Here is a 27891-nt window from a genome sequence, read left to right as displayed (position 1 = left end):
CCATAGCTCATGGGGAGCTGGACACAATTCTATCCCCTTTAGACACCCAGGGCCGCAGGGGAGGAAGCAGGCATTTCATCATGTCATATGCCTCCTTTTTCATGTAATTTGAGGTTATACTTGGACAGAACAGTTTCATGTGCAGGAATAAAAACGTCAGTGCCAGGAGATACTGGACCATTGACCCACAGTCCATATGTCAGTAGTCTCATTCCTTTTTCAGATGTGGTCAGTTTCCATGGTAACTGGCAGCCAAGGCTTATTAGTGCTTGTTAGTGTTTAAAAGGTGATTTATAAGCATATAAATAATTGGCAGCTCGTTAACAGGTGGGGCTTCTGAACTCAGCTGCCTTTGGCAATTATCTACAGGATTCAAGAGTTGTGCTGCTGTCCTCTGCAGCTGCCTGGCTGGCTGGCTGGCTGGCTCAGAAAGCATCAACCTTGAAAACAAGGCAAAGAGGAAACCATCCATTAGTGGGGTGGATGGAGCAGATCCTGTGACTGATGGTGGTCCTTCACCTAGTGCAGGGCCCAAGAACAGATGGGAACCAGTCTAGGTCGCACATTTTCATTTTTTTCCTTCAGGAAATGCACATTGTTTCTTGGCAAATTCATTAGGAAAGGAGCCAGACATCATATGAGTGGCTATTTATACTGTAATAGCCCCTTGTCTAAAAGCACCTCCCTGAACCAGTAGTAGCAGAACCTGAAGGTGCATCAGAATAGATGGATCACATTATTTTCAGGTCAGTTGTGATTGTTCTCTTGCTCTCTCACTGTGTGTGTGTGGGGGGGGGGAGAGGAAGGGAGTGACTTGTTTGAGGATGTGGGGAAGAATAAAGTTGAGAGAAAGAGGGAGGGAAGTTCAGTACTCCTATGAGTTAATGCCCTACCTTGCTATTGTTTTTTTTTTTCCCACGTATCATGGTGGTTGAATCCAGGAACTTACACAAACTAAGCAAATACTCTACCTGAAAACTGGTTGATCAGATTTTTTAATAACTGGAGAGAAACATGACAGCATGAAAAGATTTAAGACAGAGCTATGAATTTTTAAGGATTGCAAGAATTTTTGGTTGTGACCACAGTTTTGTCAGATTCCTATTTTGACTGGCTAGACCCAAGTTAGACAGTTCTGGCATTTATTTCTTGTTTCATTTGCTAATTATTAAAGACCTTTGACAATATCTAATATTTTTTACAGTTATTGAATTAAGAAAATGTATTCAGTGATGAATGTCATGAATTCATTACTTTCGTCTATAAGTGATACTATATTAGTTATTATTATATTATCATTATTGTCACTTTGGCCTCAGGTACTTGAGAGGAAGAGAAAATGGGAAGTTAACTGGAAATACTGCAATGGCAATAGGAAGAAAGGGGAGAGACTTTTGAGAGAGGAACTAAGAAGAGGGAAAAACCTAACGGCTAAAAAGATGTTCCAAGTGGTTTCTGTGGATTATTTTTGTACATAATCTCAGGAACTTGTGACCAGGCAACATCATCCAGTGCTGCTTAGAGATGGCATAAAAGACAGGTGAATGTATCTGATATTCAGTTTCCTGGAGGGAGTCCAGGAAGGTGCACAGACAGTCAATGATGAAGTCTGTCTCAGAGCCAGAGGGGCTGCTTACCCCTTTGATCATTTTAACTTGCATATTGGTGTATTTTCCTGCTCATTATTGTGAGAACCTAATTTCACTCATGAAGCTCTGAGCTCACCAACAACTTGTAAGTTGTTATTCAGGTTGATTAAACATTAATCTATTTATGGAAACACCTTTTGTTTTAATAATTGTAGTAGTGTTAAATTCTACCCTCTACAAAGTTGGGGGTAATTATCTTTATTCTTTCTCTATCTTGCTAAGAGATTTTGAACACATTCTATCTTTCCAAAGAAAATACTATTTCATATAAAAATAGAAATAATGGTCATGTAATTCTTCCCATGTTATAAGCATCATTTTAAGTAGTTTAACATATAGTTCATATAGTTCTCACAAAAAGTTTATAAATCAGATGTAATTATTTCTACCTTTTTGTATTTAGGGAAACAAATGTGGAAAGCAAAATCCTGGTCAAGGATATAGCAAGGAGCAAATTAAGAATACACCTGATAACTTAAAAACTTACTACAGCAGAGGATATTCTCCTGATTCCTTAAAACTACCAACAAATATATATCAAGTGATAATTCCACATCCAATTGTGAGGTATAAAGCGATAAGAGAGTGCAATTTTACCCTAACAAAGAAAATAAATTCAGTGACATATAAAATCAGTTTTCCTAAACCCTTCAGGAAACAACAAAGCAAAGAAACTTTGAATAAATTATATTTTGCTGGAGAATACCTCTTGGTGAGAAGACGAACAAAGCCACTCTCCTCCTCGGCTAGTTTGGCAAGAAGAGAAAAAAAAAATATCCCATGAACAGAGCTAAGAAGAAACCAAGCAAATCTTTACCAAAATTTTAAGTCCTGTGTGTATGCTGCTGAGAAAGATTAGGATTCTGAGTTTCCCAGCTGCTGAGGAAACTTGCATTCACCTCTCTACTCTACAGAGGGCAGTTTTCCAAAGATCTTAAGGCTTGGAGAGAAGAGCTGAGAGGGAGAGATCAACTGGCAGAATACATTAGCTATTTAGGGCAATAAAACTATTTTTGGATGACATAGTACTATCTTTGACACATGTCATTATATATTTGTCAAAGCTCATAGAATGTACACCACCAAGAGGGAACTGTAATGTAAGCCATAAACTTTGAGTTATAACACATAGGCATACATGTTCATTACTTTGTAACAAGTTTATCACTGTGATGTGGTATGTCCATGGTGGGACATTGTGTGTGTTGAGGGACTTGAAAGGAGATGTATTGGAACACTATACTTTTCATTAAATTTTGCTATGAACCTAAAACTTCTCTAAAAAAAAAATTTGTTTAAGTGTGTGTTTATTTGTATGTGTGTCTGTATATACACACACTGTTGAAATATCTTTATTTGAAGGTGAATGTAATGAATTAAAGATATGTAATTTCTAATTTGTACTGTACTTACAAGCTACACGTTGCTCTATAAATTTAGATTGGAATTTAAATAAAAACTTAAAACCCAGTTCTTCATTTGTACTGAACAAATTTCCAGGGCTATAAGTGGCTACCATATTGAACTAAACAGATACAATATTTCCATCATTGCTGAAATTTCATTTAGAGATCCCTTTTCTAGATAGGCTACTCAAGTACAAAGGCACATTTCTAAATATTAAAATTGTCAGCTAAAATGGAATTCAAATATCTGTTATTTCTTCAAAGATGGTATTAAGGGGAAACAGAACAACAAATAACAAATGGGAAAAATATAAACCAATACAAAAAGAGAACATTTGAATCAGACTATATCAGTAATTACCATAAAGGTTAATAGATAAATATTCTATATAAATGTTAGAGATCTTAAGATATAAATTTCTGTATACTAATATATGTGTGTGTGTGTGTGTGTGTGTGTGTGTGTGTGTGTGTATGGAAGAAACAAATCTATGCCATTTACAAATAACAAATTTTATATATAAATAAAAAAAGTAAATGTATGAAAAAAACATACTTCTTAAACACTAAGATGAAGAAAACATACTGTTAAGATTAAGATTTGTTGGGTTAAATATGCTACTTAAAGAGTAAGATTAAGAAATTTCATATGGCTATGTTAACATCAGTAAAATTGACCTCCAGAGAGAGATCATTACTAGAGAAAAAGAGAAACATTTCATAATTATGAAGGGATTGATTGATCAGGAAATCATAACAATTCCAAGTATGTATGCACCAGAAAAATAGTATTGAAAAATACATAAAGCAAAACCTGACAGACTAACTGGAGTAGACAAATCCACATTTATGTTCAGATATTTTATTTAACACATTAGTAGAGAACAATGTATATGTAACATCCCACTAGTCTCTGTCCATGTGCACGGATCATTTACCCAAACGGAACATATACTAGGCCATAAAAAGCCCTCAAAAATTATTAAAATTATACAAAGAACATGTTCTGTACATATTTTTATCAAAATAGGAATTGAGAACAAAAAAGATATATAGAAAACTCTCAAATATTCAGAACTTAACAAAAAACTTTAAGATGGGTCAGCTAAGATATCATAAAAGGAATTAGAAAATTTTATGAGAGGAATTATAGTAAAGAGTATATCAAAATTTGTAGGATTCCACTAAACCATCACCACAGGGAAGTTTATAGTTTAAATGTTTATATTGAAAAGAGGGATGGTTTAAAACAAATGATCAAATCTTCTACCTGAAGAAACTAGATAAAAAGACTAAATTAACCCCAGAGCAAATCAAAGAAATGAAATAATGAAGACTAAAGAAAAAATCAATGAGTTATAAAACAACCAATAACCAAAACATTGAAATTAATGTTATGAATAAGATTAACAAACTAGACACTATCAAGATTCATCAAGAAAAAAGAGAACACACATATTTATCAGCATTAAGAGCAATAAGGAGACATCATAGAGAGTATAGGAAATGTATGGAAAATAAACAACTTTAAGCTAAAATATTATACAAGGGAGATGAATGGACAAATTGAATAACATACTTATCTAAACTGACATAAAAAACATGACATACAAATGGCCTAGAAATTGCAAAAGATGTTAAATTTCATAATGAAAAAAATCTGCCTATATAGGTACCCAAGCCTCAGATGGCGTAACTGAAATGTTATAAGATTTGAAGTAAGAAATTCTAATTCTATGTAAGTTCTTTTAAACATGCAATCTTTATTATGAGGTCAGAAAAACTCTAATACCAAAATCTGGCAAAGATATTACATAAAAATCGAGACCAAAAAATTACAAACGCAAAATTCTTAAAAAGAAAGAAAAACTGAGGACATGCCCACACATGCATGCAGAATGATGGTTATGAACAGATGGATTTTATCTCAGGTAAGCAGATGTGGTTTAATGTTCTAAAAAGTCAATTGATATAATTTACCACACATCAAAATAAAAGAGAAAAACCATACAATTATCTCAATTCATGTATAAAATAACATTTGACAAAATTGTATGTATATTCTGAACTAAAACAGATTAAGTATGGAAGGAATCCTCCCCAAACTGATGAAAAAAAAATCTATAAAAAATTCTAAAGCTAACATCCCTAATTAAGAAATATTTGGACTTTTCTCCTATTCTACAAAACAAAGTGAAAATGTCCTCTCTCAACTAATATTTTCCCAGATTCTCCCTCTGTATAGAAAGGCAGGAAAATAAATAAAAAGCTAAAAAACTAATCGGAGTAATTAGAAGAGATAGTTGCAGAGAAAGTGATTATATATCCAGAATACCACATGAAATCTACAAAGAGACTGAGGTTACTATGTTAGAGTAATTTTAGGATTCAATGCCATCTCACAACAATCAAGCATACTTTTTTCTTTTTTAGTATAATCTGTTTTTTTTTTACTCTTTCTTTTTTTTTTTTTAACTTGCTATGTTGCCCATGTTAGTCTCAAATTTGTGGGCTCCAGCATTCTTACCACCTCTGGCTCTCAAGTAGCTAGGACTAGAGGTGTATAATATCATGTCCAGCATTATCCTTCATTTCTAAAAGATAGTATTGCTAACTAGATACAGTATTCTTTGTTGGAAGTTTTCTTTTTCTCCCTCTTCAGTGCTGTGAAAATCTCATTCTACACCTATAAGTTATCTTCTGAGAAATCTAATGTGAGGTGAATTGGAACACCAATTCTTTTGTCATTTCTTTTCTCTTACTTGAGAATCTTAATTTCTCATCTTTCAGATTATATTAGAGTACATTTTGTTTATTTAAATATAAGTGGTGGCCGTTGACCTTTCTGTACCTGGATATTTGTATCCTTCTCTAGAAGTAGGAATTTTTCTGTTATTATCTCTTTGAATTAACTTTCTATGCTTTTGGCATTATCAAGTCCTTTTTGAACCCCAATGTTCTGAATATTTGCTCTTTTCATACTATCCAAATTTCTTGTAAGCTTTCTTCTTCTTTTTATTAGAGTATTACAGTTGTACATTAGTAGTTGGGTTCATTTTGACAGAATCATACATGCATGGAATTTAATATACTCCGTTTCATTTCCTGTTCCCCATCCCCCAGCTTGCTTCTTTCTTCATTCCTCTTCATTCTTTTGCCCTTTTTTCTCTTCCAAATTTGTGTTTTTTTTAAAAAGCCTAACTTCAAGATCATTATTTCTTTCTTTGGTTTGATCTATTTTACGACTAACGCCTTCCATTGTATTTTTTATTTTAACTTCATTTGGTACGTTTCTCAACTCAAGATTTTTTTTAATTGTTTCCTTACCTCTGTTAAGTTGCTCCATTAAAATAATGAATCACTTCTCTGTTCTCTTGAAGCTCATCAAATGTCCTTAATACACCTCTTTTAAATTCTCTGTCCAAAATTTGTCCATTCTTGTGATTATATAGTCAGTTTCTGGCACCTCATTTTGACACTTAAGAAAGATCATAATTCCATGAAACTTTTGAGACTTGTGCAATACTGCAGAAGAATGAAACTGATCCCTATCTCTCATGATTTCCCAGAATCAACTCAAAATAAATCAAAGACTTGCCAGGTGTGGTGGCACACACCTGTAAACTCAGCAACTTGGGCCTGAGTCAGGAGGATTGTGAGTTCAAAGCCAGCATCAGCAATTTAGAGAGGCCCTGAGCAACTTAACGAGACCCTGTCTCAAAATAAATAAATAAATAAATAAATAACCTATTAAAATAAATAAATAAAAGGGGCTGGGGATTTGTCTCAGTAATTAAGTGCCCCTGAATTTAATTCCTTTTAAACCCCTCATAAAGAAAACACCAAAGAATTTTAAAAATAGATTAAAGATTTAAATATGAGACCTAAAATTACTAGAAGAAAACATGATGAAAATGATTTAGCACATTGGAATGAGTAAGGCTTTTTTTGGATAAAACCTGCAAAACACACAAAAAATAGACAAATGAGATTCAATGAACTAAAATGGCTCTGCTTAGCCAAGAAAATAATCAGAAGAATCAACACACAACCTACTGAATGGGAGAAAATATTTGCAAACTGTACATCTGACAAGGGATTAATATCCAAAATATATTTTTAAAAAACTTCCAAAATGCAATAACAAAAATAAATAAATAAATAACATAACATAACATTAAAAAGGGGGGGAAAATAGATCTATATAGACCTATATAGACATTTCTTAAAAGAAGACATAGAATTAGCCAGGTACATGAAAATATGTTCAATATCATTAATCATCTTAAAATGCTAATTACTACGACAATGAGATATCATTTCATGCTATTCAAAGTAACTACTATCCAAAAGACACAAAATAACAAATGCTAATGAAGATGTGGAAAAAAGGAAACCCTTAAATACTTTTGTTGAGAATATTATTACAGTCTTTATGACAAACAATATGGCAGTTTTTAGGATAACTGAAATAATATATGATCCAACTATCCCACTACTGGGTATCATAGTGAAAGAAAGTGAGATCATTATGCCAAAAAGACATCTGTACTCTCACGTTCATTGCACAACTATTGGCAATAGCTAAAAAATATAAAAAACCTAATATACATCAACTGATGAATTGATAAAGAAAATGTGATATATATATATATATATATATATATATATATATATATATATACACACACACATACACACACACACACATATATACATACATACACACACATCATGGAATATCATTTAGCCATAAAAAATAATAAAATCTGGTCATTCACAACAACATTGATAGAACTAGAGATCATTATATTAATTAAAATGAGTCAGGCACAGAAAGACAAGTACTTCAAGAATTCACTCATATCGTTGACATCAAAATAAAATCACACAGAACTTGAGAATAGAATGGTAGTTACACCGAAGAGAGTTAGGGGGAGGGAAGAATGAAGAAAGATTTGTCAAAGAGCACTAAGTTATAGTTACACAGATGCAAGACATTCTAGTGGTCTATTGCTCAGTAGAATTACTATAGAAAACAATAATGTACTGCATATTTCAAAAAGCTGGATAAAAGGAGTTTGAATGTTTTTACCATGAGGAAATGATAAATGTTTGAGGGGAGAGATATGTTTAACCTAATTTAAACATTATACAATATAAATGTGTATTGGAGTATTATTAAATATCTCATGCATATGCACAATTTTATTTATATATCATTCAAAAAAACCAAAATTAAAATAAAACAATTGTATTTTTAGATTCTAAGACTGAAGATAGAAAAAAATAGTGTACAATGTCATCAAAGACTATTAAATATATAGAAAAAGTCTATTGAAAATTCTGCAATATCTACACACTAAAAACTATAAAATACTGCTGAAAATTTTAAGATATTCAAATCAATGGAGAGTTATATCTATGTTCATAGAGAAAATGTTTTAAAGATGTCTATTCTCCACAAATTGCCCTTTAAATTCAATATAATATCTATGGAATTGCCCGCAAACCATTTTAAAACTATTGGCAAGTTGATTTTAAAATTTGGGTGAAGATGCAAAGGATCTTGAATGGAAAAACAACAACAACAATATATATTTTTTTAAAGTCAGAGGATTTGACCCAACTATACCATTCCCCAATGTCTATCCTAAATAATTAAAATATTACTACGGCTATACATGCAAATCCATGTTTGTAGCAGCACAATTCACAATATCAAAATTAAGGAACAAGCCTAGGTATCCACAAATGGATGAATGGATAAAGAAAAGAGGAATATATATGGAATGATGTTTTATTTGGCCATAAAGAAGAATTACATTCTGTTAATTATAGGAAAATGGATGGAACTTAAGAGCAGTATGTCAAATGAAATAGACTAAACTCAGAAAGTCAAGAGTTGTATGTTTTCTGTCATATTGAGAAGATACAGGGGGGCGGGGAAGGAAAGAAAAAAAGTGTATGGGAAGATCTTCTGAAAATTAAAAGGGGACCAACAGTGTAAAGTAAAGGGGAAATACTGGGGAATGATAATGACCAAAAAACATTGTTGTATCATGTGAACATATGAACATATAATAAGAAATCCCACAATTATGCATAATTATAATGTACCAAAATGTGAGTAAATTAAAATAAAAAAAAACTAAAAGGACTTAATACTACTTAACTTTAAGACTTACTATAGTAAGTCTTACTAATTTTATAAAATTATATTAATCAAGACAATATAATAATTAGCTTAAACCTATAATATACAGTTTGATGGAACAAAACAAATTCCATAAATAGACCCACAAATATAGTGTCAATTAATCTTTGGACAAGGTACTATGTTGATTTGATAGGTGAAAGGAAATATTTTAGTGTAATAATGTAATCCTTATATTCTCTGAACAACAAAAAATAATCTTTGTAACCTCGAAGTAGGCTAATTGTTTTCAACAGTGCACAAAAATTGGTAACTAAAAGAAACAGAAAGATAAGTTGAAATTCATTAACATTTACTGCTCCTTAACAACAACTTTATTAGAAAACAAATAGCTAAGAAACATTTTGGGAAAAAGTTTTCACAGTACATAGATTTTTAAAAAATTATATACAGAATATGTGTAGAATTCCTATATGTTAAAATTAAAAGGCAAATTTCCCAGCCACGAAATGGGTAAAAGACTTAAGTCACTTATGAAGGAGAAACACAAGTAGCTAACAATGGGATGAAAATGCATTCAAAATGTCCCCCAAAAAGACATTTTATAAAAGAAGTTTACATCAATCTTTAACAGTCATAATCACCCCAAAGGGTAAGTATCATAAAGTTCATCAAAAGGAGGAATAAGCAAAATGTGCCATACTGGTTCAAAAATAGCGACTGTGTAATATATAGAGGGAACTACTGATGTAAGCAACAACAGGAATAAATTTCAGAAGACATTATGAATGTCTCAAAAACATTAGGACTGAAACAAACAGCCAACAACAAAAAAATCTATTCACTCACTTATTTTATTTATACAATTTCCAAGAATAGGCAAACATAAACTGTAGTGATATATTTCAGAAAGTGGTCACTTGGTGGGCATAATGAAGGGGAGACTGACCATAAAGGGGCAGGAGGGGGTTTTCTGGAGTAATGTAAATGACAGCATTAAGAAAAAGAACAGGCATGCCACAGACTGGGAAAACTTTTTCATAAAACATATGTCTGGCAAAGGACTCATATACAGAATATTTGTATTCTGTACATGGTTACACATATATAAAATTCCTGAAATTCAACAAACTGAATATTTAAGATCTGTGCATGGTATTGTATATAAATTATACCTCAATTAAAACACACATGCACATGCTAGCACACGTGCACGCGTGCACACACACAGAGAGAACCTACCAAATGCCAAATTTCTGTAAGCGCATATGGACAGGTAGTGATGAACAAGATTTGCTCTTGTAAATTTAGAATATCCAATAAATGAACTTTTCTAGGCTCTCAAAGGTGTTAGACCACAATGTGTTCTCTTTGTCATTAACATAATCAACTATCTTTATTTTCAATATGTAATATAATGAAAATATGCTACATAAAGTATCAGAAATCCTGAGTTTTTCACATTTATGTCCTTGAACTAGGGTTACATATTTACATATTTCTCCTCATTATGTTTATCTGCAAAACAAAGATTATTAGTCCAAGAATAGCCTTTTAAGTCCCATGGCTTGTTGAGTTTTTATTCTCCTATTCACTAGTGATAAAAAAAAAATCTATTCACTATGAATCTATAAGCTTGGGGAGTAAACAGCCCTGACTCCTCGGGCTAACATGAACTGACATCACTCAATATTCTCTGCTGCTCCCACTGACCCATTTCCTCTGAGCTAAGTCAGAGTTGGACAAGAACACAGGATTTTGAAAAATCTGAGATCTGACCACTCTTACCTTTATTGAAATATAATCATCATTGTTGTGTTTTTTTTTTCAATTTCTATGTTAATTTTGAGACAAAATGACCAACCCAGAACTCAAAAGTTCAAATGAAAAAGCTCTAGAAAGATCTTGGTAGTTTCCTAAGTGTTTCAAGTTTTTGTTTTCTAAGTGAATTAGTTAAGAATCAGAGATGGGAAGGGAATTTGAAATCAGTAAGCCCATAAAACATTCTCTCTTGTAAACATTTAGAGAACATGCAAGAGTAAATTGCTCTTTTATGAGGTCTGTGGAGAAACATAATACATACCTTGCTTTGTTGTGATTTTCAGATTTGTCTTTTTCCCAAATTGTTTAAACACTTTTTGGTTAGAGAAAATAAACCCAAACTCAATATAGCAAACCTTGACCCAAAGACCCCTTCTTACACCCCAGGCTTTTCATTCTTTTGGAATCTGTCACCCTTTTTTCATACCCTTCCTTCATATCCATTCAATGTCTTTCCTTTCTTTCTATGGAGCATTCAGTTCACTTTGTCAATCCTTTACTCTATCAGCATATACCCATAGCTCTTGTGCTTCATTCTTAACTTTCCTCTTTCTGATATCATTAATTCCTTCATAGACTTATTCACCAAAATCTTATTGAAGCATTAATAGTGTGCCAGAAATTGCCAAGGGGCCAAAGATACAGGGGGCCAGATGTTGGCGAGGTGCCAGAGACAGTGATAAAGAATTTTCCTGTCCCTGCAGCTCTTAGCTTAAGAGTCCATAAAAAGGGAGAAATGCAAGTGTGATGGTTCTTGAGTAAGTTCTTTTGCAGCCTTTACATTCAACATGGGAATGTGTCCTCAGATTTGCTTTTCAGTGGCCTTTAGATTCAAAGGTTTCTCTCAAGGCTGCCAACGACCACTACAATCTTCTGATTGATGTAATATTTCTGGCTTTAAATGTTCCTCAGCATTCTCAAAAAATACCTCTTCAGGATCTCTTTGCCAAACTAGCAAAAGAACTTGTGGTAAGAAATGAGGGAATTTTGCCTTTAATTTTCATACCATGTGTTAACCGATCAATGATTTATCCATTCATTCATTCACTTGTGAATAAATATTTAGAGCTAGCTCTGAACCGGGAGTGGAATGGATGAAGAACAGTCTAGTCCTTTCCTTGAAGGAGCTCAGATTCAAAAACACTATCATAGACTGTTTCACCACAACAAGCAAAACTGCTTTTGCCCTTCAAAAGTTAATTCCCCACTCAATTTAGATTTTTTAAAGACAGATACAACAGATTAAAAAAATTAACAAATACGTTTTTTTGTGGTGAGATATCCTACTATATAATACTTGGTGTGCACATGAGTGTATGAATGCATTTTGGCATTGACTGATTCTGGATTTCTCCATGTTTTCTTCTTCTCTTTTAAAATGGAAAAGTTTTAAAGGACTGCTGAAAACCTCATCTGTATTCTGTAAGAACAGTTCATTCACTAAAGCATTTTAAACTTTAAGCCATTCTCTTGCATCTTGGGAGATACACAGCATGATGTACTTATTTGGTAACCAAAAAAGTGATCACTTATTTACTTTTTGATAATTTAAAATAATCTTTAATCTTTTATTATCAATGGGATTTATAAAAATTTAAAACCATAATAATTCCAGCAGGTTTTCCATAAAGCCCCTTACTGTCTCATTGTGCATTCCTCTGAGATTTCTGCTCTGTGCTGGCCTGTGGAGAATCTCTCTGCCCTTCATCACTGTTCCATGGTGTCCTTATCTACTTATGCTATGCAGTCATTTTCCCTAATCCTCTTCATACATCCATTATTTTTCAGTGTTATTAGTCTGGTTTCTTTTGACACAAAGTCTTAAAAGCCACTACCTATTTCTGTCTGTGTTGCCAACTTTTCATGTCCCTGTCATGGTGACACCTTAAATCTCTGACAGCAAATGTCAAAATCTCCCAAAGTGCATTATAGACCAACTTCAACCAAACTTAATAAAGAACAGGGTAATTCTAAATAAAACAATTGTTATTGGTTGGATAAATGGCAATTTATCCTGAATCCTAGATACTAGTTATCTCAAGAAATAGATGACTTTGTATATATCACGTTCACAAGTTAGTTAGTTTGATCTACTGATGATGGTAAATAGGCTGAGTATGTTCTGAAAGTTTAAGTATTTTCCATAGTTTTATAGCAAATGATGGAACTGAGATATAAAGCATATATTTTATATATTTTTTTCTATAAACAAGAAAAGGTTAGAATTTAAAAAGTAGTTAAACATCTATTTAGTCTTCATTCTCTGCCAATTACCTACAAACGTTTGACTTCTACTTTCTAATATTGGTATACTTACTCCGGAGGCAAAGTTATAATTTTCTTCTTTATTTTTCATTCGCTTGACATTTTAAAATATTCTCTCTATCCTTTTTAATTACTAGTAAATATTGAATGAACTTTCTTTTGGAATGGGATTACAGCACATTTGTACAACTTAGTTACAAACTTCAAAACAATCTTTTAAAATACTTCCTGAACCTTGGTTCAAAAATTGGTATTTCTCTTCTTAACCTTTAAATTTTTTCTAATTCATAAAATTGTAAAAGGACAAAATGATTCTTGAACAGAGTCCTGGAGACATATGCCAAAACTAAAAATATCTCATTGATGTAACAGTCCAGATTTGTAGACACCATGAAATCTTAATACTATTATGAATGCCCTGTCCTGAGTTATGTGGGTAAAGTAATGTGTTTGTAGAATTACATGGTAACTCAAAGTGACACTGATAAGCTATATTTTTGTATTTTTGTTCCAGATGCCAGAAGAGAACACCTAATCCATCTGATTTGACCCAAAATACTGATTTAATGATATTTGTAAGTATTTGATAATATTTTCCTTGGCTCCAGCTCTACTTTCAGCCATACTTAATCTTATATGAGCAGACTGTACCTGTGTGTAAACAAACCTAGCCAAAGTGCTCAAGGTGACAAGATCATCCTTAGAACACAAAACAGAAAGAAGTTGAATTTTACAAAGTACTCCTTTCCCAGGAACAGACTACAAATTCCCCTTCTGGTCCCTGCTGGTTCTTAATCTGTGAAGCAATAAGGTCGATAACAGCTATCAGACGTGACTTACTCTAGGATCTATTTTAACTGTTTTCATCTCCCAAGTTTCTGTTATGATGCAGAGGTTACCAGATGTCACATAAAGTCACAAAGGCATTCAGATGTTTGATTCAGCATTCCCTAAGTAAATCAGAGAATACCATAAATAGAGCACTGGGTAAACAATGGGGCAATGTTGTGGGTTAAAATATGTCCCTTCCAATTTCAAATGATGAAGATCTACATTGGATGGGACTTTATTTGTGATAGGATCATTACAGATACAATTAGTTAAATTAGGGTGAGTCCTGACTCAAAGTGACTGATATTCTTAGAGAAATGGGGAATTGGCACAGGTGACTTCCTATAAAGATGTACACCATGGTCAAGGGGATGCTTCTACAAGCCAACGAGTGCCAGTTTGCCCCAAAATGACCAGACGCTAGAGGAGAGTCAGAGAACAGACTCTTCAGCACAACCCTGTCAGTACATGGATTTCAGACGTCAAACCTCCGGAAGTGTACAAGACATTGCTATTTTTCAAAGCATGCACACTGAAGTAGTTTCCTAAACAGAAGTCCTAGGAAACTGCTCTGGGCAGACAACTGGGAAGAAGGCAGATACTGCTAATGGTGGACAACTGGTGCATGTCTGATTAACAGAGCAGGAGGAAAGCTCGGTATAGGCTAAACAAGAAGAGACTCAGCCAGGATAACTGGCCTTTCTTCTGTGCCAGGGAAAGTTCACATCCCAATCACCTAGAAACTAACCAGTTCGTAAGTAGGGGAAATGGCTTAGGCATTGGAAAGTTAAAGTTATATGAGAAACAGCAAAAGAAGGCATATGCAGGTCAGTCCTATGAGAATAGAGGCCTAAAGAACAGAAAATTAGGCCTCTGATTCTAGGGTCTGAAATTCATCGTGGGATATTTTTGTTTGTTTTTTGTTTTATGTAGCCAGTGGGGACCATTGAAACAAATCAGTAAGGAATTAAATACTGATGAAACAAGTATTTAAAATTTCTCTGACAGTTATCTACAAAGCACATAGAAATTTTAAAGAGAATGAGTGTATAAACTGTATGACCTTGAGCTCATACTTCACTCTAGCTCCCTCATCTATCACATGGAACTGGGCATATAATCATTACATTGGAGTTTTGTGAGAATTAGTTGCAATAATCCATGTACAATGCCTGATATAAAAGACGAAGTCAGATTACATGCAACTGTAATTCCCCGACTCCTTCAAACTGCATGTGCCATTCACATTTCTCCATGTCCCTTTCGGACTATAAGCTGTTCCTTGCAAGCATAACCTATAAAGCAGGCTTATTTTAATCCCAGGCAACACTTGTATAAGCATATCTGTATGGTACAAATGCAGGTATGTGAGGCATGGTGAAAGATAAATAAGGTAAAAAATGGTGCATTCCAATTTCCTTTTGCTGTCCCCAACCTCCACTTGTGTCACCCTCTCAACCTAACTCTCAGCTATATGAGTATGCATATGCATCACAAGAGAGTCAAAACGTGCTCTCTTATTAATTTGGCCTGATTTGCTTTAATGAGGTCTTTCTCTCCTCAGTTTCTAAGGGTGATTTAAAGCACTGAATGACATGATTCAGAAGGCAGATAACATAACTTTAATATCTCCCCACATGCTGACCTATTTCAATATGTACTGTGTACCTCTCAGGGATGAGAAGCTATGCAAGTCTGGAAGAAAAGTACCTGAGAGAATGCCTCCTTCTGGGAACATTTCAGCTTTTTGAGATTCTAGGTCATCCCTCTCCCTGATATTTGGAGTTCATTCCCACTGAGAGCAATCTGTTCACACAATCCTTATTGTTTTCTTATACAATTATTATTTATTCATAGTATGATAGAAACCACATTTAAAAAATAAAACCTTATGTAGAGTTTTTCTTTTTAAACATCATTAAATAGAAAGGGGAAAATATTAATTTAAGGTAATGTGAGTAATTTTGGTGAAACAATTAACTACCACTTTTCATGAATGGCCAAATAAAGAAACTGTAGATGAGTGAAACTCCTCAAGGTTAGGTGAGTATGTTTAGGCACTGAGAGGTGGCCCAGGGAAGAGGCTGATCAGCCAAGTATTCCTGGCCTCTTGTGGCTTGATGGCTTCTTGTAACAAAGACTGGTGCTCCTTGAACTGACAAGACAGGAAGTTCATCATGAACTGCCCTTAAGCATAAGCCAACTTCCTCTTTTAAAACATCAGCAAACAGATACAGGAAAATGTGAACTAATATTCATTAAATGCAAATGTACTTCCTTTTATGGAGTTGACATGTGTCTTCATGGGAGATAACTAATTAACCATGGATAAAGTTTCTGGAAACAGGAACATATTTCCTAAATTAGCTTATCTCACAGGTATCCTAAGTCATAATCCAAGCAAGTCTTCATAGTTCCCAGTCTTACTACACTTCCACAACAAATGTACATATTTCCTAGAGTGAGGGACAATGTTCTTAGGTTATAGTCTTGATTAAAACCATTCTCCAGGATACATCTGCACAATTTAAAAAGTTTGGAAGAATAAAGGAGCTTCGTAATGTGCTCTCAAGACTTACCCATAGAGCCTCTTCCTCTACTGATTTTTCTTTCTCATTTGCTTCTTTTTTTTGATATAATTTTTTTATTTATACATGACAGCAGAATGCATTACAATTCTTATTACATATATAGAGCACAATTTTTCATATCTCTGGTTATATACATAGTATATTCACACCAATTCATGTCTTTATACATGTACTTTGGATAGTAATGATCATGATTGGCGTGTGTAGGTGTTTTGTCTTCCTATGTGGTGTGCATGTTTGTTGTTGATGAAAACATACTTCATGTACATTCAGTTTTATGAAAAATATCATTTGCTGTTTTATGACTTAATTTTCTGATTTTTTCTAAACCAGTATATGAAAAAAGTCATTCCTGATTGCTAGCTGCATCAACGTTTTTTTTTTTTTCATTTTTAATATCTACTTCGTATCTCTTGTTCTCTAATCACATAGTAATCAAAAGGAATTATCTTAAAAATTGAGATTAGTGGTAAATCCACTTGCTGCATTTTTCAAAAGACTTTGGATGATTTACATTTGGAGGGGTTTTCTTTTAAAATAAGGAAATTTGGTTTTTGTGCAATTGACAAAACATATATCAATCAGCATGTGCAAATGTACACAAATGTGAAAGACTATCTGTAACTTGATGGTAGTTGCTATGATTATCTTTGCATTCCCAGTGCTATGCAGAATGTTGGAAAAAGTGAGGGCACAATTGATGTTCAACTATTTGCTAACCATTACATATGAACTCCCCAATTTTTCCACTAGAACTGGAAAGCTAACTTCCTGAAAGGTCAAATGGCTCAGGAATATGGAAAATAACAGCTGAATCTAAATGGAAGCTGCTCTATTTCACAAAACCCCTTATGAATTTTATTCACAAAGAGATCTAGAAAGGAAAGCAACTGTCCATGTGGAAGTGTTCTTCAGAGGTGAGAGGGACTGGAAAAGCACATTTACCTGAATGGCTTAGTAAAAAATATTTTGCAAAGAGAGTGGATAATAAAATAAGAAACATGAGTCAATGACAAGTGTTTGGAAATTATTTGATAATGACAAAATGAGTAGGGAAGATTTATGCAGTACAATTCATGCTGAAGGCTTGCTTAAGGTTCTTGGCTCTAGGATAGTGTCTTTCCTAGCCTATTGGCTACTTGAATAAAAGCTGGATTTAAAATCTGAGGCCACAGTATAAAATTTTCTCCACTTATTACCTTTAACTATTTCCCACCTAATTTGCAACTATGCCTGGTGACTCCTCAAGTCTTTTTATGAAAATAAGAGGAGGAAGTAAGATGTTAAGGTTAATATAGTTTGAAAAACAAGCTTGAAGCATGAGAATGTAGAAGCTATATTTGTTTTAATAAAATATATGCAATATGTATTTAAAAAAACTTTACTTACAACATTACACATCACAAATCCCATAGATAATTGTGCAATTACAGTATTTTAGGGACAATGTTTACCTTCAGACTCGGTATATTTAGTCAGAAAGTTTTGTGTATATTTGTGTATTTGTGTCTTCTCTTTCCAAAGAGATTGGAGAGGAAGCGAGGAAGATAAGAAAACTTTTAATTGGTGCATTCAGCCAAGCAGTTCAGCAACAGAACATTAATTTTTATTTTAATAATGTGATTTTAATTGAATACTTTGCTGGTGCTGCACTAAATTGGGTCTGTTATTTAAAATTACATTAAGAAGGATCACCCCCTTCTACAACTAATGCCACCCACACTCCGAAATAACATGTTATTCATTTAGGAACAGGCAGAATTTAAATTATCATTCCTTGAGGGATTCTTCAGCAAAATGGGACAAGTATCAATAGACTAGCAAGTTATCATTTTAGAGTAAACAAAAATATGATTGAAATACAGCTTCCCTTTCATACACTGTGGCAGAAATCTCTCACTATCCACTGAACTCTATTTTGCATCTTCCTCTAGAAATAGGCTTGCAGCTAGGTCCCTCTCTCTTTAGACAGGCCCCTTCCCCATAACTAGGTCCCTACCCCATAGCTAGGTATGTCTGTGTGACTGTTTTGGCAATGAATATAAGCACATACATTGTGGATCACTTCTAGACTGAGGCTACAATAAAATATGGTTTATCTCTTCCATGTTCTTTTTATTATTATTATTTATCTGGCTGGATATTATGATGATATGGCTCTATGGGATAGTGAAACAATGATGGAAGAAACTCAAGTCCCTTAATGACCATTTGGAGTAGAATTTTTCTGCTGACCTGAATACCTACTGAGACATGGAATAAATGGTTTTTATGTTAAACTATTGAAAACTGGGTGTCTATTATTGCAGTTTAACATTTCCTGTCTACTACATATCTCCTTCTAATCGACTTACATTTCTTAATAAGTGTAGATAATAGAAAATATGTATTGGCAGATTGTCTATTTCTTCTGATATTTCTAAGAATGGTTATCTTTCATATACAGAGTATATACTTGCAACCAAATACTGTAAGAGTGACTGAAAGTCCCAAGATTTTGAAAATCAGAAACTTTTTCATACTCATAACTACTTTTTTAAAATGACAAAAAATGTTTTTGACAAAAATAAATGCTAAAGAAAAAAATATATAGTGCGGTTCAACCAATAGGATGTGAATGAATGAATGAATAGTTGAGTGCATAAATAAAGAAAAATAGGGAGAGAGCCCAGGACTTAGAAGTTACAAAAGGACTCTCTCTTTCCTCAACTCATGAGTATAAATGATGCCATAGTAGTGTAGATATATAGAGCACAGTCAAGAAGAGTATGGACTTAAACAGTAATGTATGTTTACATGTGTTGTTAAATTTCAAAGTGACTAACTAGTGTTTTTAATATAGTGAGTAAATTTTACTATAATTTAGGGACATCAGATATTCTGTTTCATATTTTAAATTAGGCAAAATTATTTGTAATTTAGGACAGGTAACAGTGTTAGAAAACAGGAAGGAAATTAAATCTGCACCCCAAATATGCTGGCCTTGAAGCAGTTCCTGAATAGGGATGCTATGCTACCTTCTAGTCCTGTTCTCTTGCATCCTCACTCCTTGTCTCTGAACTTTCTATGTCCTCCAACCTAATTTTTTTTAAATCAAAATTGTTTGGTGTTTGCTTGTTTCTTTTGGTTATTACTTTGTAGCATGTTTGAAACTTAGGTAAAACAGCTAATCTAGCCAACTAAATCACATTAATTGAATGATAGCGTATTACTATTTCCATAACTTTCTAAAGCATCACCTTAAGTCTAAGGTTATTATTGAGGAGATGGTTCATGCAGTACAGATAGGGGATGTGTGCTTTTTGAGCATGATGCTGTGATTAGTAAATACAGTTATAATATATTGAGTGTCTAACATTTGCCAGGTGATGTATTAAGTATTTTATAAACATTATCTCCTTTAATATCAACTGTTACCTTTGAGGGTTTGTGCTACTAAAAAAGAAACTGAGAGGTTAAGTAACTTGCCCAAGGTCAGACTTCATGTAAAAATTAATAGTGGGTTTTCAAATCAGTCTGCCTCCTATAACCACATTCTCAACCACCATGCATTATTGCATATTCTGTGATCAACTGAGATTTATTTTCTAGATGTTGGGAAGAAAAAAATGGGCTTTTAAAACACTTTGAACAGAGGAAAACATTAGTTATGGGTGGGGAAAGGGGTAGGAGACTTGATTACAAAATCTTAAATCTGATGAATGACCATGAAACGTAACAAAAAATTCAGTGCTAAAATATATACATGCTAAGGACTTCTGTAGAATTTAATCAGATAGCCAAAAGATCTACAACAGGAAATGTTTGTGTTGATTCCTTAATGTAACTAAAGACTCACATGTCTTCAAACTGCAGATGTCAAAGTATAAAGGCAAACCTGTGTTCTGAAAGAATGCCACCTTGTGGTTTCTCTGTTAAACAGAGAGATACAACTGGACTACTTCTAAAGAAGGAAGATGTGGGTTGGAGTGAGGATGCCAACCAAGGAGAAGCAAGCCATGGTCAAAGAATGACACTGTTCAAACATTTGCATGTCATATGATTTTAAAGGAAGAAGCACATGTGAGTTAACTTTGGAAAATAAAAACAAACCAAATGCGTTGTACATACTCAATTGATTTGCATAAAATACATGTTGGTGTCTTAAGTCCTCTCAGCATATATATGAAATAGAATTATAATATTGAGATTGAAATAAAAAATCAAGACAATTCATGAAAGGATAGAATAAAGGACTATCAATCTCTGAGTTAGAAATGACAAAAGAAAAATCTAACTTTTCATATTTCTAAGGGTACTTTGATGGGCAACGAGTGAAGGTTTTGACTGTATTTAAAAAAAAAGGGAAAAATACTTTAAAACTTCCAGGAATAATAATGACTTTTTTATTATTGTTTTCATTTAATATTATGACATTTTCCTCACCCCCTGCAAAAGTTACCAATATTTACTTTAAAATACAAGTGCATTGCAGTTCGGTTGTTAATTTCATAATTTCCCTTTTACTATTATTCTCTCCCTTCCCTGAAAAAAATTTTCAATTCTCATTATTCCTCTATGATATAGAGTCTCACTATAAAATTATTTTGACAGCATATATCTATAGTAATAGGACACTAGACCATCATATAACTAGAGATAATTAAGGGCAGATACAGTAAAGAGAACCAGAAAAAGTACTGGGAGGTGGTGACCTAAGCCAAATAAGACCTAAGGACTAACTGGAAAAAAAATTTCAATCCATTATGCTTTGCAAACAGAGATATAGGGCTACTGAGATAGGATACTTAAACATGGTAGTCAGAGAAAAAAAAATGAATCAATAATATAAATGTATAATGACCCCTCCCAGTAGACCACAAACACATTGAGGATGGGGACCACATGTTAATTATACATCTGGCTTTAGTATTTAGTTTTTACTGATCCAATAAATCAAATTCTTGTATTAAATAGATGACTGGGAAAGCAGGGAGAAATTACAGTAAGATGACATGAGGGGTACAAACCTTCAAGAAAGGATATCACTCCATCATGAAGACCACGGGGCTCTTATGGAGGAAACAGGGGTACCTACCACTTAGCAGCCCACAGAGAACCAGCCCTACCAGGAGGTTAGTGTGCATTTAGGAAGGTAAATCAAATGGAATAAAGGACAATAAGTCAGGAAATTAGGTAAAGTTTTGCATATAGAGATCCACAGGAGAGCAAATATTTTGGTGTTACATAAATAAAGGTCAGTGAGGTCAAGGCCCAGTCAAGTGAATCAACTTCAACCTATTCTAGAGTGAAAAGGTTAACCCTGGATCTCTTCCTATAAATCAAAATTTAAAATAGGTTTGAGAGGGTCTGAAGATCAATGCCCTTTCTGGGAGACCAAATAAATTTTTGAGTATTTGTTTCAATGTGTAGGTTAAGTGTGTTTTCCTTCATGAGAAATTCGCTTATATTTGCTGTAAGGGAAATTAACAGCATACTCTGCCAACCCAAGCCAAATCCATGTTTACCTAATCATTCATATCTGAAAACTCTGCTTTTTAAAATATACCCATTGCCCTTATTTTGTGTGTATTTAACCTAATTTTTCTATTTGGGTGAAGCTTATTCTTGTTTTAGTAAATTGCTAAGAAAATTTTATTTTCCTACATACTTCTTAGGACATGTGGAAGGATGAATGAACTCTAAAAGTCAAATATGGCCATGTCCAAGGGAAGGAAAGGATATTAATTTGGTAGAGTGCCTAAGGAATCAGGGTGAAAAAATGGCTACTTCTAATACCTACCTAAGGCAGTTAGGAGTCACCCAAGAAAAGGGTAAAAACTCCACGGGATAGCCTGTACAAATACAGAAACAACAACAACAACAACAACAACAAAAACATTGAGAGCAAGGACAAAGGAGCAATCCATTTTTCTCTACAGTTAAAATCCTGGGACTGCGGATGGGCACTTTCTCTTTTTAGTATACATTAAGATATGCTACAAATGTATTTAAGATGGGCAGAGTGTCATATGGCTCCCAAAAGGAAAGATTCACTAGGATTGTAAGGTTGATGATAGAAGAGAAAGTTAGAGTAGAACAGTGTCATTTTTACCAAAAAAAGTAATATCTGGCAAACAATCAAGACTGATTCATAAGTTACTTGGCAAAGCCCAATGCCATTGTAACTAACACAGATCCACACTCCTTTATCAAACTCAAAGTCAGATCTCCGCCATTGTAATATGCAATGAACATTTAGATATTACAAAAAAACAGTTACAGAAAACAAATATTCCATTTTCCTCAAAAATTGCCAATTGATTATCTCTAAAACAGCAGTAGCTTAAAAAGTTTTCATAGTACATGCAAATTCTCTTAGATGCAAATTATGTATTACATATCAATTATATATTATATAATGATATATAGACATACACACAGTTGACAAACATTGAGTGTCAAACATTATAAAAAATTTTACTTAGAAAAAAAATTTTTTTTTGGCACAGTGGTTTTTAGTGAAGCAATAAACCCCCTAGCATCCTTGGATAAATGTTTTCTTATCTCTTTTTTTTTGGTGGGGGGGAGATTTCCTCTCTACACACTTGGCATTACATTGAAATGAATACAAAACTTATAAAATGAGGGTTCTTAATCACTTGCTTCACCCCACTCTTTTTGTGAATGTCTTTCTTTCTCTCACCATCTCTCCACTGACCTGAATGATGGTATTAGCTCAATTTCTTAACCCAGATGAAGTGCTACCTCCTTTACACTGCCTCTGATCCATCCACAAAGTTATAGGCAGTTTGTCTCTTTGAGTTTTTAAAATTTATTGATAGCAACTGAACAATGTTTTTCATCTGCTACTTTTTATCTACATTTTTTAAGGAATTTATTTCTTCAACTGGATTACAAAGTACTGAGAGCAATGATTTACATTTTTCATATTTAACCCTTGCAGATTATAGGAGCAACACTTAATAATCCTTTATTGAATTAACGAATGAATGAATACTGTGATGCCCAATTGGGCCTAAGACAGTGTCGGGAAAGTGATAGTAATTAGGTAGTTAACTGAAAGTTAAGGAGACTTGAGTGGGAACTGCTCCAGAAAATAAGAATCTATGTTCTTTCTTTTTTGTAGGATTGAGAACTAAGAAATTATACATTTTAAAACAGATATTTCCATGGATTATTAACAGATATACTTTCTCATACTGCCTTAGTGATTCTAACTTTGGATGTCCATGAAATGAATGCCCATGAAATGAATGCCAGATTATTCCTATGACAGAGCAGTGAAATGTAATTAGATTGTGATCACATAAACACTTATCTTCTAGCTTTTAATAGATGCTTGTTATGATTTCAAATATATTTCTTATTCTCATCCTTTAGGTTATGCATTTCATACTCCATAATTGATTTTTACCTATAATGGCAAATTTAAGATTGCTCAATTTCTTTAAGATTGTATCACTAAAGATCAGAAAAGTTAATGATTATTTACATTTTCTTGCAATGAAAGAGGCAAGACAATCACAGTGGTGAAAAAGGGATGAGAGAGTGTTCAACAACCCTTCCAAAGGACTTCAAATAACACTTTTAATTTTCTAATTTTTGAAAAAACTTCCTCCACTATTTCCATGGCACATTAGTCAACTCTTAGAGTTTATTTCATTCTTATTTGATGAACATAGTTGCAAATCAAGAGGAATTCAGGAGGAGTTTATATATAAGTTTCATGCCCTCAAGAAGCTTGCAATCCTGTAATTGGAACCTTTTTAAGTTTGTTTCCCTAATTGCTACTATAGATTCTCTATGCCATTTAACATATATTATACTGAACACAACTTCTTAATGCAGGAGATTGCATGATTGACAGGTCTGTTTGAAACTGTCTTGATATTAACAGTAATTAATATTATTGGGGTGGCCAATATTGCACTTTGTTCCTAGGAGTCTTTCCAAAAGAGAAAGCTTGTTAAAAACAATTAATAAAATTCAAGGCTCCAGAGACCAATTAAGAGAAAAAAGTCTCTAAACTCCAAGATAATTGCAGGACAATTTGCTCACAGTCATGAACTGCTGTGTTTTATCTCTTTTGCTCAAATGGAATTATGTATTCAAAGGCCATACCCTGTTGTATTGGGAAAGACCAAGTGTGGCATGGAAAATGAAAGTGGCTATGAATTGAAGAGATGAGTAAAATAAAGAACAATAACACATAATAACAGCTGTGAAACTTTGAATGATGTCCTATTAATGTGTCCTACTAAGGATTAGAAATAAGGATAGTTTGCAGGATAAAGTGACCAATGCATTACAAGTTAATAAAAAAATGTTTCTTCCTGTTAAAGACAGTTTACAAACACACTCAAGCACAACAAATTTAAATATTATGGCAAGAAGAGAAAAGGGGAAGGTGAAAACAGCCATAGGTCAGTGATATAGACTCATGAAAATGAAGTTAAAATACATTATTAATTTTTTTAAAATATGTACAAGTTGACTCTGCATAGAAATGTTGAATCCAAGGGAGAATACTTCTCTATATCTATATTATTGCACTCAGAAATTTTTTTGTTTGTTTGTTTGTTTTTTGTTTTTTTACGATTTCAGAATTCCTCTCTTCCTGAAATAACAAGAATAATATTTGTTTTGTTTGTTTCTTTTGTTTTATTACCAAGGTATTTGACCAGAAAATAACTGGGGGATATATACAAGCTACCTCCTGTCAAATCACAACTAAGTAATGGGACAGAAAACATTTTTTTCATTTCAGAGAGCAAATAAATTTAAACAACTTTACAGTAGATGGTCAAATATTCAGCTCTGCTATGGGAGAACATACATAGCCATGGACAATATATAAATGAATAAACATGGCTGTGTTCCAAAAATCACTTTATATACAAAATTTAGGTGGTCACACAGATATAGTCCAAGAGGTGTACAATTTTCTGTCCCCTTTAATAAATGAATAATAATGAATATTGTTTCAACAAAATATCACAAATCATTTAATTTCCCATGTTAACAGGCCTCAAGAAAATGAATCTTTTTTTATCCCAATGAATCAACAACTAATTTAGTTCAGATAATATTTATCATACGGCAAGAAATGGGTTATGATGTTTGATTTTGCAGCTCATGTGAAATAAAGCACTTTAAGTGACACATGTTCATGATAACATTGGCAAACATTAAAAAAAATAGGAAGGGAAGCAATCACAAATACTATTCCCTGAAGATATTTGAATTTTTACTGTTTCTTAATTTTCTAAAAAGTAATGATGAAAATATTTCATGACACTCAACAAACTTATAAAATCTATGCATTTTCTATACATCAAATAATGGGAGATTCTAAACAGTGCAGGCTGTTTTAGTTAACCAACTTGTGAAAAATAAATCAGGATAAAACTTAAAATTTGGTAGAAGGAAAGATTCTCATCTTTGATGGATGTAGAGAATAACATACAGAAGTGCGGTGTTGGAAGTGTGCTTAGTAAAGGAAACCAAGGTATAGAGGTCACTCTCCAGGAGTACCTTCCTCAAATTGTTTTCTTTTATATACAGTTCCACAAATATCCCCCCAGGAACCCAGAAGTACTGAGGCAGTCTGTCTGCTTAATGCTCTTGAAAGAACTGACTCTACTTTCCATAAGGAACCATGTTCTGCATTGAGCATGGCCTATGCAAGCACAATTTGTGAGTTAGGGATGAAGCTTCTCATTATTGCACCAAAAACAGTCATTCCACAATTATGACTCAGACATCAGCTAAATGGCGGTACTGCATTAGGCACTTCAGATGATTTTTCAACCTTGGTGACAAGGAGACATAAATGAATGTAAAAGCAATTATATTTGTTTCTTAATCTAGGCTCAGGCAAATTTGTTTGCTAGTAGTTGACAAAAATACCATCTTCTCCATAATAAAGAAAAAATCAATCCCATCTTCCTATAGTAATTCTAAGTTCTCACATGCTTATTATAATCATTAAATTATAGATATTACTGCATTAATGTTAGTTGATTGATTCTTTCAACTACCTTTAAAATGACTCTCAATTTGTTCTCAAAATATTCTACTCTGATAGGCAAAAAATCCCATAACTATTGATAAATAATACTAATTTATTAAACATATCACACTTGATATTTTACCTTGCTTTTCTACATAAGAGTTAAAATATTAAATATGAAAAATAAGCAAAACTTGAGGACTTTTAAACTGTTCTTGTACTTGACCTTCATTTTTCCTCTCTTTTAATAATCCTGAACTTTATAGTCATTTATATTTGATTTATGTTTCTCCTAATGAAGGAAGAATTTTAGATTTACAGTAGGTTGAAAAGAAAGGTTTGTGACTTATTGAAGATCAGGGAGAATGAGTACAGGGTGCAAGTTTGGCTGACAATGGGTAGTGCCACCTAAACTGTCCAGGTCCTGGATACTATAAATGTAAAAATATAGCCTCTCTAGGATATCTAGGGAGACTTATACCTCTGGTTTTGAAATTCTTTTTATATGAGAAGCCCTGAGGCTGCACTTAAGTGAAGATACTAAAGAAAAGCTAACAAAATCTCTCTTTTTATCTCTCTCTTACACACACTTACAGACAAATATGAACACACTCAAACACAATAGGGCAGGAATTCAGTTGCCCTCCTTGTATAGATCATGTCTCAAAAATAATGCCAAATTTTTTTAGTTCCTAACCTTACGTACATCCTACACACATAGATAGATATGTAAGTACATAGGTAGGTAGGTTGTTAGCTAGGTAGAAAAAGAAACAGAATATCAGTAGAAAATAGGGCAGGAAGAGAAACTGGGGAGAGTTTGGGTACAGGGCCTGTTCGATCGATGATGTTGCACAGATTCATCACCAAGATAGATCATCCTCTTGATGGTGACTCCTCTGATTCCAAGAGGCTTTGCTGGGCAAATATTTTAGTTCAGGGCTTATGTAAGAATGGTAAACAAAGCTAAAAAACTAATTCCTTAATAAGACTTTTAATAGCTCTGCTCTATGTCCAGAATATATTCTGACTCTGCTATAAGTATATGGAAAAGAATGTAAAGACCATTCTTATGTCAGTTGATGTCAATGATTCACTTTAGGACAAACACGCAATTCCATGGTACATTTGCAAAGTCTGTGATATCAGTCTTGAC

General features: G+C 33.3%; 1 long non-coding RNA gene across 1 annotated transcript; it reads left to right on the top strand.

Moving 5' to 3' along the window:
• The first annotated feature begins 140 nt into the window (after window positions 1–140).
• LOC125616891 lies at window positions 141–20825 on the top strand. Its single transcript, XR_007347665.1, has 3 exons — window positions 141–746; window positions 13813–13873; window positions 20643–20825. It is a non-coding gene; the product is annotated as an uncharacterized LOC125616891 (long non-coding RNA).
• Window positions 20826–27891: the final 7066 nt, after the last annotated feature.

The sequence above is a fragment of the Marmota marmota genome, unplaced genomic scaffold, assembly GCF_001458135.2.
Source record: "Marmota marmota marmota unplaced genomic scaffold, marMar, whole genome shotgun sequence".
In the NCBI taxonomy this organism is placed as follows: domain Eukaryota; kingdom Metazoa; phylum Chordata; class Mammalia; order Rodentia; family Sciuridae; genus Marmota; species Marmota marmota.
The sequence above is the reverse complement of the archived record's forward strand: the minus strand, read 5'-3'. Positions and strand labels throughout refer to the sequence as shown.